The sequence below is a fragment of the Lytechinus variegatus genome, chromosome 1 (genome assembly GCF_018143015.1).
Source record: "Lytechinus variegatus isolate NC3 chromosome 1, Lvar_3.0, whole genome shotgun sequence".
Taxonomy (NCBI): domain Eukaryota; kingdom Metazoa; phylum Echinodermata; class Echinoidea; order Temnopleuroida; family Toxopneustidae; genus Lytechinus; species Lytechinus variegatus.
In genome coordinates this window covers 13,181,673-13,194,832 of record NC_054740.1, presented here as the reverse complement: position 1 = coordinate 13,194,832, position 13,160 = coordinate 13,181,673, and positions in this window count along the sequence as shown.

Below are 13,160 nucleotides of genomic sequence, written 5' to 3'. Positions count from 1 at the left end.
TACCCTATTCCCAGTAGAACTGCATTCGGTTAGTGCTATCATGTGGGTTTCCTACCACAAATCGGGGTAATTGCATTGTTATCGAGTTTCTTAGAGATTTTAGACGAATTTCGATCCAATTAAGTATTGTAAGACCAGAGAACTTAACAATACTTGCAATCATGCATGGAGATGTCTTTCCTTTATGTTGATAAGTTTGTATGTCTTCGTCTCCAAATTTCATTTCAATTGTTCCCAAATGCCATTAAAACTTATATGATATGAATACGGTCAATATGCATAGGATATTTATGCGCAAGTATTTTATTACAAATTTAAATCATTTTTAGGCCTAACTCAATATTTGGTACTTACGAATTAGGCTAAGTCCTAAAATTCGCAAGCTTGCATTTGACCTAAAGAAATAATCATATATTTCTTTTAAAATTAAAATGAATGTTTAAACATGCAATTTTAGATGCTGGTCGCTCATGGCATGAATGGAGTCAGCATGGTCACTCAAGTCTATGCTGATTAATTCCCTCGTTCCAGAAGTATGACAAAAGTCATTATAACGGCTTTAAAAGTAGAGACCATCGCATAATGACAGGTTTGTTTGACTCGCTCGGATGGATGTCATGGATAATTTCCAGCGGTCAGTCGTTTTTCAGTTGTCAGGTTTGGTGTGAAAAATCAGTTAACGCCACACGAACTAGAAAACCACCCATGCACGCCTTACAGAGGAAACGGTCACTCTTTTTTTATTATCCAAAATAAGGACAGATGGCAGACGGTTACATCTAGGATGGATAAAGGTTAGAGGGTTCAAGAACCTTCGTATCCGTTGAACCTGTCTCTCGATCACCAAGTTGACATCTCCACTCTACAGTTCTACAGTATAGAGACCGAATCGGTGGGTGAGTGACTCCCACCACCCGTCGCTTTTGTTTAATTGGCCTGTATAAAAATGAGGACGCAGCCCCTAATTAAAAGATGTGCATACTTCTTTGGACTTTGGTCGTATCAATTAAGAGGCATATGGCGCCAGGATGGTGATATTGGTAGCAGTGTCAGTTTGTGGAAGAGAGCAGGGATGAAAAGGGATGGGGTGAAATGAGATTGGCCTATACGTATAACAAAATAATAGGTACTTAAGTATATACTAATGCGGTTTGGGTGCTGTGTTTTATGGTAATTATTATAACGGGGGCTTCAATAATAATTATATTTATACTGACATAGCAACTTACCCTGCTCATTGCATAACCCATCTGAAGTAGTTATGTTCTCCCATGGAAGCCAACCAGTTAATGTCGATATAAGTAAGCGTTGTGAATTCGGATTCGTCATGACAGTTTTATCTAGATCATGATTACCATTTAGCATAATCATACATCTTCGTTATGATTATTCTTAATCTTGATGATAGTGATTATAGTATATCTGAACATAAAGATAAATGATACGACTTTGATCTGCCTTAGAGGATTCCTCCTTGGCCAAGATTCCATCCCTCCATATCTTCTTTGTATTCTGCTCTCGAAGCCACCCTTCCTTTCCCTCTCTCTGTCTTCCTCTGCATCTATATTTCTATATTTTATTCCCTTTCTCCGATTTTCTCTGATTTTTCACCCACTATCTCATTTCTTTTCCTCTCTTTTTTTTCTCTCTCCCAGCTCATATAACCTACTTCTTATTCTTTTCTTTTCCCAATCTCCTCTCGTTAACGCTTTTGATTTCAAGTTATTTGCCTTCGCCCACTTCTTGTTGTCTGTCGCCTAGCATTTTAATGGGCAAACCAGATCTCTGTCAATTGAAGACACACATAACCATCCCAAGACAGTCCCAATTAATCAAGCCATATGACATGCATGAAACGGGCCAATTGTGTTTGCTAAAAAGCCGGAAGTATTTTGTCAACTTAGATTTAGGATTGACAGAAAACGATCACGCCGATGATAGTTTATGTAAAAATGGAGGCGCAAAAGGCTAATTAGTTCAAAATTTTCCCATGGTTACACATCAACCTGATTTAAAAAAATAATAATTTTTTTTAGTTTTATTCCATTATTCTTACATTTGGTGATGATTGCATTGGTAATAAGCTTATAGGTGTAATACAGTGGCGGACCGTGACCCGCAGGAGACAAAGCATTGGGGGGGGGCACACAGCATTGTTCACAAACAATGTTGTGCCCCCCATGCTTTGTCTCCGCCGGGTCACGGTCCGCTACTGGTGTAATATATGCAATTTTGTAAAAGGTGATATGGAAATCTCATCTTTGAATGATGAAGTATTGTGTACAATTTTAATAAATCACCGATCCCCTGCTTATCCACGCTAGGTTTACGTTCAAGAACCTACCTGTTACCAAAAGGTTACGACCAGACTTGGCGCTAACCCTGCAAAAAAATCTTACGTACACGTAAGCTCCCGAAGTTCCTCTTGAACGGGTCGTGTGGTCTAGAAGTTACAGCATTGGACTCATAATCGCGAGGTAGTGAGTTCGAATCTCCACTCTGCCATTGTCTCCATTTTGATAAAAAGACCCGAGAGTAACACCTGTCGTTGATAACGTCAACCACTATGACTGATGACCTAGACGTTAATTGTTATATAGCAGCTTGTCGTTTACCAGCAAAAAGCTGTCATGTCGAGTTCCTCCCGGAGTTGCCATAAACAGAAACAGAATGATAAAAAGGCATGTTAGACAAGCGCCGGATCCAAACCGGACGCGGACCCGAGAAAGTGTTACACCATACCATACATACTGTAGATCCCATTGATAAATCTCGGGATTGGCCAATCGTTCATTCGCAAATGTATTGAATTGTGCAAGCTCATGAACGACCCATTACATGTAAAGGAACGAAAGTGAGTCTATTTCAGGTTAAATCGTCATTAGAGTTTCAACAAAACACCATCGATCATACGAAATTAGACCATACTGTTTTAAGGAAAAGACTATAATGTTCTTGTTTGATCCATTAATCAACAAGTATTTGCCTCACCGATTGGGATCTCGTAAAGACAGTTGATGCATCGCGCTTATATCAAACTGGAGTGTAATAATCTAAATTACTGTGTAGGAGGTCAGGTGGGAGGTTGTTATGTTCACTTTCCGATTAAAAAAAAATGATTGTTGTTACTTGCCTAAGGTTAAACATGACTGTTATTCACTTTTCTCATTCTCTGCTTTTTTGTTTCTCCTCAATCAGCATAAAAGAGATTACATTTTGCTGGATTAAAAAGAATATCAACGACTTTGCCTCAAACTCGATGTTGACAAGATTCGTTTGTCACGAATATATTTACCCGACTTAATGATTATCTTAATAATCTTTATAGTGATGTCTGTAAGAGAGATGACATTCGTGCTTTTAACGCAGGGCAATGAGTAATTATCTTTCTAATTTTAGCCTTTCTTTGCATCTTAATGTGTTCGTGTAATCCAATCCTCTGAATTTTGAAATCTAATTGACTCGATCAGAGGAAATTGAGGATTTATAAAGATAAGGGTATTTGTATACATTGAAAACTGGTATATTGTCTAAGTATAAACTGAGACAGAATAAAATTCCGTGGATAACAAGTTATCCTATATAATTTGTAGTTACAAAGAAAGATATCTTTATTCTTAGGAATTCATAATCATTTAGCAAAATGAGACTGATTCTTAGAATATTCTCTAAAAATGTTTTCATCATATTCTCATGATTTTAGACTCGCCTATAAAGGTTATAAGTGTATAAAATGTATTTGTATGCTTCACCATTTCTGTCAGTCGTCATTATCATGTGCAAGGGTCTTAGAGAATTTGTTATGCGCTGCATGCTATTGACTCTCATCTTACCTCCGAAATCAAAACCATTCAGAACTTCCCAGCAAATCACGGGCAGTCATCACCGAACGCTCCATCGTTCATTTCTAACTCTCATCAACCTTCATTGCGCAGGAACGCTCCTCCAAGTACCACCCCACCCCCAAGATCATGGCAGCAAATCACGAACCACCTTATCATTGCTTTATCCCTGACTAACTCATCTTAAGCCAATCAGATGCAAGGATTTCAGTAGCTTATAACAGTTGTCAGTGACAATCACTGACTAGTTCCTTTCGTGAAATGCTGCTCATGTCCTACATTTAACATGCATGCAGGGGGATGTTTGGGATGAACTGCTTGTATTGGGGCTGACAGACTTCCCCATGGATTGATCAGAAGCTCGATCAAGGTCGGATGACACTTGCTGTCTCTCAGTGACCCCCTTGGAGTGATTACGGAATGGGGGCTGAGCAATATTGGCATCCAATCAAAAGTACGTTCCCATTTCTCAGAGCAAAATATGTGCTTGATTTTGGAAGCTTTTTTATGACAATATTCATATCTAAGATTTTAGGCTTGTCCAACTCTCGAATTATGTGATAATAAATGTTTCTTAACCTGAAAACCTTGTATAGCTCAATATTGATAGATTGATCGACTTTACTTGACAACCCTTAAAATGCAACTCAAATGAGCATCTTGAACAGATTACCCGACAACGTGAATTCTGTCTTTCTCCCTTTTTTTATTTTTTCGATAAACTGATTGTTTTTCGGAGGTATGTGCCCCCGCTGAACACCCACAGCAATCGGTTTTGATTTTGATCAAAGTTGTTGTTTTGCATCACTTTATTGTGCGAAAAGCAATAAAAGAACAGTGTAAGAATGACAACAATACATATACATTTACAGAATAAAAGAGAGCCCAGGACATGGTCACTTTACTGACGCAAGCAGGGCAGATTAATATAATGTTACAGTTATATATAGTTAAACTACCAAATAAGATGGAACATTCGGTGAAAGTATAATAAACTGTTAATCATCAAATTAATTTGTAATTAAAGTAATTATAGGCCTGTAGATAAAATCATTTTTGATAAAAATCAAACATTGAGAAAAAAAGACCATGACGTATGTGGACTCATGCATTAGCATGAATTACACTGTGAATTGATGTGTACAACTTTACACTATGTACGCAGAGGAATCTGATTTTCCCATTGGACGTTATTTTTTGAGTAATATATTACGAAAGATGATGTCACTGCCAATTTAGAAAGGTTGTCTCTGAAAATTTTGTAAGGGGTTGGTTTGCCAAATTCATTTAAAAGCATTTTAAGTCGTTTTGTGTTATCCGGGGTAATGTAGCCTCTTGATCCCACCTCAATTGGAAAGTATTTTACTGAGTAGCTGTTGGATTCAATGTCATAAATTAGTGGGGCGTATTTTCTTTCTTTATATTCATGTGTTTTTTTCTGTATTGGTTTCAAAAGGGACCGAAAGTTCCAGTATCACTAGTTTCTTTTCATTTTTCCACAATGCACATATATCAGGGATCAGATTCGTCTGCGTACATTGCAATGGGACGGTAGATATCCCCTGTTTCTTGGATTCTGACTTGAGGTCGGATGTTAATCGTTAATGATCATGTGTCCACGAATAAACATAAAACATATTGAATGCAATATCCTTTCTGATCTCGAGGCATATCCCCAAGATATAATCACGGTGCGTGTTTGTCTTACCGTCTATTTTAACTTCTACGTCATATTATTATTCAACCGTATGACTGTTAAAAGCAATTAATGATAGACAGCCATTTTCTTTCAAACATGCTTTAATAGTTCCAATATTTATATTGTTTTAACATGGTTAAGATGTAATGAAACTTTGACGTCGAACGTTTCATTAAATAATTGATAAAGAGACTGTATGAGATAATGTTTTCGTTTTTTTTCAAGCTGGAACCTGCGCTAAAGAGTAAAGAAAATAACAATTTTACTAAAGTTTAGGAAAAGGCACAATTACCATCTTGCAAAAGTTCATGAAAAGGACACAATCAATGATAATATTATCGTACTTATTAGGCATGCTAGGCCTATACAGTCGATCCGCATTTTCAGATCAGAGCAAAATTGTAAGCGTCTTAAATAATAATATTGTCAGATCTCCCATGCAGAGGACGACTGTAGGGGGACAAGGACGAAATATCATGTCTATTTTGAGTGGCACGTAAACGTCGTTAAGGAGGCTACCCTGTGCAACACATTCAGATCTACTTTAGATTAGAAGCGATTTCATACGCGTGCTACCCATCCCCCCGCACCCATCAGAAGCTTTTATGGCACCGTTCAGAATCATTTTACGACATTTTCTGAGACAGTTTAAGGGTTCTCCAATGGATGTTGTCCATTCTAGATCCTACCTATCTGAGGTTTATGACGAGTTGTTGCGACAGACGACATCTGTAATGGGGCCGTAAACTATGACACGTAATGGCCGATTCGCTGCTTGGTGGTCGTTCAAGAAAAGGTTTACATGGTTTATGGGGACTATAATCGTGAACTTGTATACATACATAACAGCCCTCGCCACCATCAAGGTTGCATTCATGTACTCTCTGTAAATAAACTAATGGCGGTTTACCCAGAAATGCAACCGTCTCTAGAAATGTTATTTTTGTTGATTGCTTGTGGGGATGAGGAAATAAATTTTAAAATTGTGTTTTGTATAACAATCTTGTCCTTCTGTATTATTCCCCAAAGGTATCTTCTTTTATATTGATTTTTAAGGGCCCCTGGTTTCTATTACTAATTCTTTTACCAATTTTATGAATAACTAGGAGTTCATTATAAACTGATTATTTATATTTTGATTTTTGAAATTTGAGACAAACTTAGATATGTTTGAAGGATAGAACGAGATTCAAACGTTTAATCGGAGAAAGGTGTAAAATGCAAACAAGTGGCATTTATTCATAACCCATTATACCTCGTTACTCATGTCGAATGTCAAAGCACGAGCTTCCATGTTGCACAAAGTATTTGGCATTAATTGGCATACCGTACCACTGTGACATCAACGCAACATACCTTCATTAATAGCTGATGAATTGCCAAATGACACCGTCAAATCGAGTTTCAATCGGTATTTTAGCCCATCATCTCCCCTCCGCTTCATAAAATGGGCAAATATGTCAGCAATGTAATGGGCGGTGAAGCCGTGTCATACGGGGTTTGTCTATATGCATGGGATTGGCAGCCATGAGTGGGTGGGGGATGAAGGTGCATATCCATGTCTTTATTGACGACTAAGTGATCTAATCCATTAGCTACGGGTGTTCACACTGCTGACATTTATTGGTGGTTGCCTAGGCGCCAACTGGCGTGTGTTATTTCTACCTAACCATTGCCTTCTGAAAGTTGGAAGTTCGTGTACAATGCCTAGGTTAATTGCAGGATTCAATGATCAATGGGTTAACCTAGTTTATGCAGTTTTGTTTCGTTTCAACTAAAAAAAGTTCTCTCAGACTCGCAAGTACCATGCATGACTTCCGTTGTTGTTGTTGTTGCTTTTGTTAGTTTTTATAAGTTTTATCACAAATCATGACTAGTTATAAGTGACTGATAGTTTTCAGAAAAGCTTTTACCAATTGGAAAATTCCTCTGAATCCGATCGCCTATGATGCATGCACATACACGAACTAAACAGTATTGCAACATTACCCATATAAAATTGCCGCACCAAGCGTGCAAAATGTAGAGACGATATCAAAAATAATCCGTGATCTGTCAACCTAACTCAAGTTTTGACGTGAATGGGTACACCAAAATATTGGAGAAGGGATCGCAGAATGTTTGTCACATTGCCGGATTATCTTCCAAATTACGCGATGTGTTTTTATGAAAACATATTATTTTGTCTTCGAAATGAGTATAAGTTTTGTAACCAATACTAGTCTATTTTGTTGAATTAATTATTAGGATCGTGTTCTTCTAGTACTTAATAGCAGTTTTGGCGTCGTGGTTTGTCGAGGGTAGGTATTGTAGGCCCCTAAGATGTTAAAATTTAAAACAAGTGTCATTGTCGGCTGTCATTCAACAAGTGGGTAGTGGGAAGTTTCTCGTTAAAGTCGTAACTTGATAGAGAGAAAGGGACAGAGTGGCGAGACACCACATGAATGGGAACCTGATTTCGCTGCTCCCAAAGGGGAAAAGAGGCACGCCTACAAACCTCTGAGGATCAGGAATCATAAAAACGAGGGCGCAAATACGAGGTCGTGGATCATGGCGAAATCGGTTCCAAGAAATCGCAGCCATTGATTACTAGGGCTTTCGTATGTTTCCTGTCGTGCGATTCCATTATTTAGTTGATCTAAGTACTGTAACGGGTAATTTGGTTACCATATACAGAGTAAGATTATTGTTACCTATAATAGGGACATGCAGGAGGTATTATCATGATACAAGATTTAAAAGCAAAGAACTTGTTTAAATGTTTATTCTTAGTTTAAAGATCAGTATATAATGGCATTTTGGCCCTATGATATGCGTACACTCTAAAAAATGAAGTGCTAATTTAGCTCTTAAAGAGCGTGTATAGTGACTGCACTTCGGAGTGCTGATTTGTCTAGTTAAAATTTGAACTAGACAAATCAGCACTCCGAAGTGCAGTCACTATACACGCTCTTTAAGAGCTAAATTAGCACTTCATTTTTTAGAGTGTAACAAGACGGATTACAGTGACATTCCACAGCTCTCCCTGCTCGGTTCCATGACATTTGCTCCGGCGACGATTGCTCCACTTTAAATTCCATGCACTGATCGAACGGCGTTTAACACTATATCAATATACCCTCAAACCTAATCCTAAACCTAAAACATAAACCCAATTGCAACCATAACCCTAACAATGCATCTTAGACGAAATTAAGACCGGAGCAATTGTCACAGGAGTAGATGTTGTGTCACCCCCCCCCCACTCCCCTCTAACGTCTAACATTTCCAATTCGTCGAATGCCAATTCGTCCAATTGCTAGCTTATCTACTATCATTTGGTATACCATCACTTCGTCCACTATCAACATGGACTAATTGCCAATTTGTCCACTCACTATTTCGTCTAATAACCAGTCGATCCAATGGCCATTTAGTCCACATACCGTTTGGTCTAATTGGCCTAAGTGTTAATTGTGCATAATGAATGAAAATGAAATGAATATAAGATCAAATAAATGGTTATTAGACGATAAGGTCATGGACGGATTGGTGATTAGACGAATCGATCATTGGATCAATTGGTTATTGGCCCAAATGGTTGTTAGACGAAATGTTGATGGACGGAATGGCATTAGACTAAGTAAAATTAGACAATGTGGTGAGTGGCAGTAGACGAATTGGCAATTAACCATCAACATGAATAACATTCATTGTATAACACCCAACTTACCCACACTTACCGATCTAGAAAAATCCCAGTTCCGATCTGAAAAAATGAAATTGGGGTCAATTGAATTTCCAATGCCACCTCGAGCCCTCGAGCGTCAGTACGGAACGGGTACAAGCACTACTTTTCTTGAACTGGTTTACAATGAACATGCTGAATAGGACAATCTGCAATGTTCCGGAAGTGTATGTGTAAATTAAAGGCCTCTGATCTAATATATTTCAAACATGTCTCAAAATACATTGAAAAAAAAAAACATCTTCCACATTTCGCCTTTTTTCCAGACCCATGCATTTTGTCCATAGTTTTTGCTATGATACCTGCTGTAATAAACACGATTCATCCATTTTCTTACTTTTACCGATTTGTATCCGTAAGAGAAAGTCTAAATTCTCGATGCCACAACATTCTCTTTTTCTATATATGATAACACCGCTAATATCATTCAGATTCAACACTTCTTGGTTCGTTTCATATATCAAATCCCACAAGGAATTAACCCGAAAATAAACAAGATATACCGAATGCGCATGCACGTATAACCTTAATCGTCTTAAATTCTGGATATCCCTTCTCCAATTATAACTAGGTATGCGTTATCCTGTTTTAAAACGCACAATTTATTCATTTCCTTACTTTGATTAATTTGTAACCATGAAGAAAATGTGAATCCCCAATGCCAAGATCTCCTCTAATTCCTATATGATTATTCCATAATTCATTACTCATATCCAATACTCCTTGGTTCGTTTTATTACTCCCACAAGGCTTTCACCCAGAATAAATAAGGTACTCTTACTGAATGACCACGTATAACCTAACTCCTCTTCAATATGGAACTATATTTTCCAATGTGTGGTTTCCTGTTTAAAGACGCATAATTTATTAGTATTCTCGCTTTGGTTTGTATCCGTGAGGTAGATGCAACTTCAGAATGCCATGGTATCTTCAAATGTCTGCACAATGATCCTCTTGATAAGTCAGATTCGATATTCCCCGGCTAATATTCAGTCTTGTGGTCTCAATCCTAAATATATTGATTTTGTCTCACCTGCGAAGCAAAGTGAGACTATAGGCGCCGCTTTTCCGACGGCGACGGCGACGGCGGCGGCGACGGCGGCGGTGGCGGCGGCGGCGGCGGCGGCGGCGTCAACATCAAATCTTAACCTGAGGTTAAGTTTTTGAAATGACGTCATAACTTAGAAAGTATATGGACCTAGTTAATAAAACTTGGCCATAAGGTTAATCAAGTATTACTGAACATCCTATTAGAGTTTCATGTCACATGACCAAGGTCAAAGGTCATTTAGGGTCAATGAACTTAGACCATGTTGGAGGAATCAACATCGAAATCTTAACCTGAGGTTAAGTTTTTGAAATGTCATCATAACTTATAAAATATATGGACCTAGTTCATGAAACTTGGACATTAGGTTAATCAAGTATCACTGAACATCCTACATGAGTTTCACGTCACATGACCAAGGTCAAAGGTCATTTAGGGTCAATGAACTTTGGCCGAATTGGGGATATCTGTTGAATTCCCATCATATCTTTGAAAGTTTATGGATCTGATTCATGAAACTTGGACACAATAGTAATCAAGCATCACTGAAAATTTTGTGCAAGTTTCAGGTCTCATGATAAAGGTCAAAGGTCATTCAGGGTCAATGAACTTTTGCCGAATCGGGGGTATCTGTTGAATTACCATCATAACTTTGAAAGTTTATCGGTCTAGTTCATTAAACTTGGACATTAGAGTAATCAAGTATCACTGAACATCCTGTGCGCGTTTCAGTTCACATGACCAAGGTCAAAGGTCAATGAACTTTGGCCGAATTGGGTGTATCTGTTGAATTACCATCATAACTTTGAAAGTTAATGGATCTGATTCATGAAACTTGTACATAAGAGTAATCAAGTATCACTGAACATCCTGTTCGAGTTTCAGGTCACATGATCAAGGTCAAAGGTCATGTAAGGTCAATGAACTTTGGCCATGTTGGGGTTTTTTGTTGAATAACCATCATATCTCTGTAAGTTTATTGGTCTAGTTCATAAAAAGTGGACATAAGAGTAACCATGTATCACTGAACATCTTGTGTGAGTTAGAGTAGTATTCAAAGTCAGCACTGCTGCTATATTAAACCGCGTGATGCAGGTGAGACGGCCAGAGGCATTCCACTTGTTGTTGAATAACCATCATATCTCTGTAAGTTTATTGGTCTAGTTCATAAAAAGTGGACATAAGAGTAACCATGTATCACTGAACATCTTGTGCGAGTTAGAGTAGTATTCAAAGTCAGCACTGCTGCTATATTGAACCGCGAGATGCAGGTGAGACGGCCAGAGGCATTCCACTTGTTACGTTTATCGATCCATGCTTTAGCCTTCACATACCCGTACCACAAGTGTTCAAATATACTCCAAATGCCATTATACAGTTATAAGCATTCGAGTATGTAATCAAAGCGTTCCTTGTTTCCTTTGTCTATTCATTTAGTTTTCCTTATGTATCGTTTGTATTGTATCCGTGCAGATTTGGGCAAGATTTTAAATTGATTCCTTCACTATACCATGTATATTTCGTGCTGATTCACTGCCTAAACGGTTGTTTTAAAATTCATAAGTTGTTCATTAAACGAGAGGAAAACGTACACGTTTTTAATACTCTTTTTAAAAGCGTTAAACGGTATATGATGGTAAATTCAATGCAGCGAGGCTGGCACCAGTAGTACGTCCTAAATGTGGCGTAATTCTTTTATATTAATTTATATTCATATTTGTTCGTAGTGTACAATACATTGTCAATGACTGAGCATATTCGCCCTATTGCGCGCATTTTAAAACACGTTGCAGTCTTCGAGGAAAATCTCGTCTTCCAATTTCGTTCAATAATCATATCTTATTAATATGCTTTATTTTTATAGTATTTGATGATGACTTTCTAGTGGATATATCAGGGTTCTATCCTTACAGAATTACTTTCGCACTGTTCACTTTTTTAACAAAAAGACAAACAAAACTGGACAAGGACATGGCCCGACGGGGGTCTCCATAAGCAAAGATGAGCATCATGTAACACACTACAAGAGCTGGTTTGCGGCTGGTTCGAGGACTTGTGTTTCATTACAGTCTGCAGCAACAGACTAACATTTCTGGACATGTACAAACTTTTGCCCGGCGGGAATTTACCGACAAATTTACGGCAGCTGGCAAAGCCTCGCGGGACGACGTTCGCACTAAATTTGCGAAAGGACATGAAAAGAGGAAAGGGGTGTTCACATAGTGACGCATTGGTTTCCTAGCGCTTTAATTCTTTCATAGACGTACGGAACCCTGTGTATTGGGCCTCTTCAACTTGGTTGCACACCACACTCTCAACCAACATGTGATAACAATGACAAACATCTGACTGGGTCAGGATTGTGTGTGAAAAAAAATGTGTGTGTAAATGTATGAAGGAAAAGAATGTGAGGTTTGGATGCTATGCAAATTAGAAGATTATGAAGTATATTATGTTTGTGTCCAGATCTTCCAAAGATATTCAGGCCTCTTGTGTCGTTTTAGTTATCAGATCCCACATGGAATGAATCCCAAAATAAGTTGAGAGACATTTTGAATGGGCACGTATAACCTTAATCCTTTTAAATTCGGAAAACCCCTATCACAGTCGAACTAAATTAGATAGGGCCTATGTGTTACATCTTTAAGGCACAAGAAATCAGTGTTATATCCATGAGATTCCTTAAAAATAATTAAAGATTGGGCTGTTTCAAGACCTGCACTTAAATTAGTACAACACATTTTATTCGTATACGTACATAAACTGAATAAATTGTAATCTATGTTATTGTAATTGAAGTATTTACTGAACTAAATGTATTCAAATAGATACATCCAGCTCTCT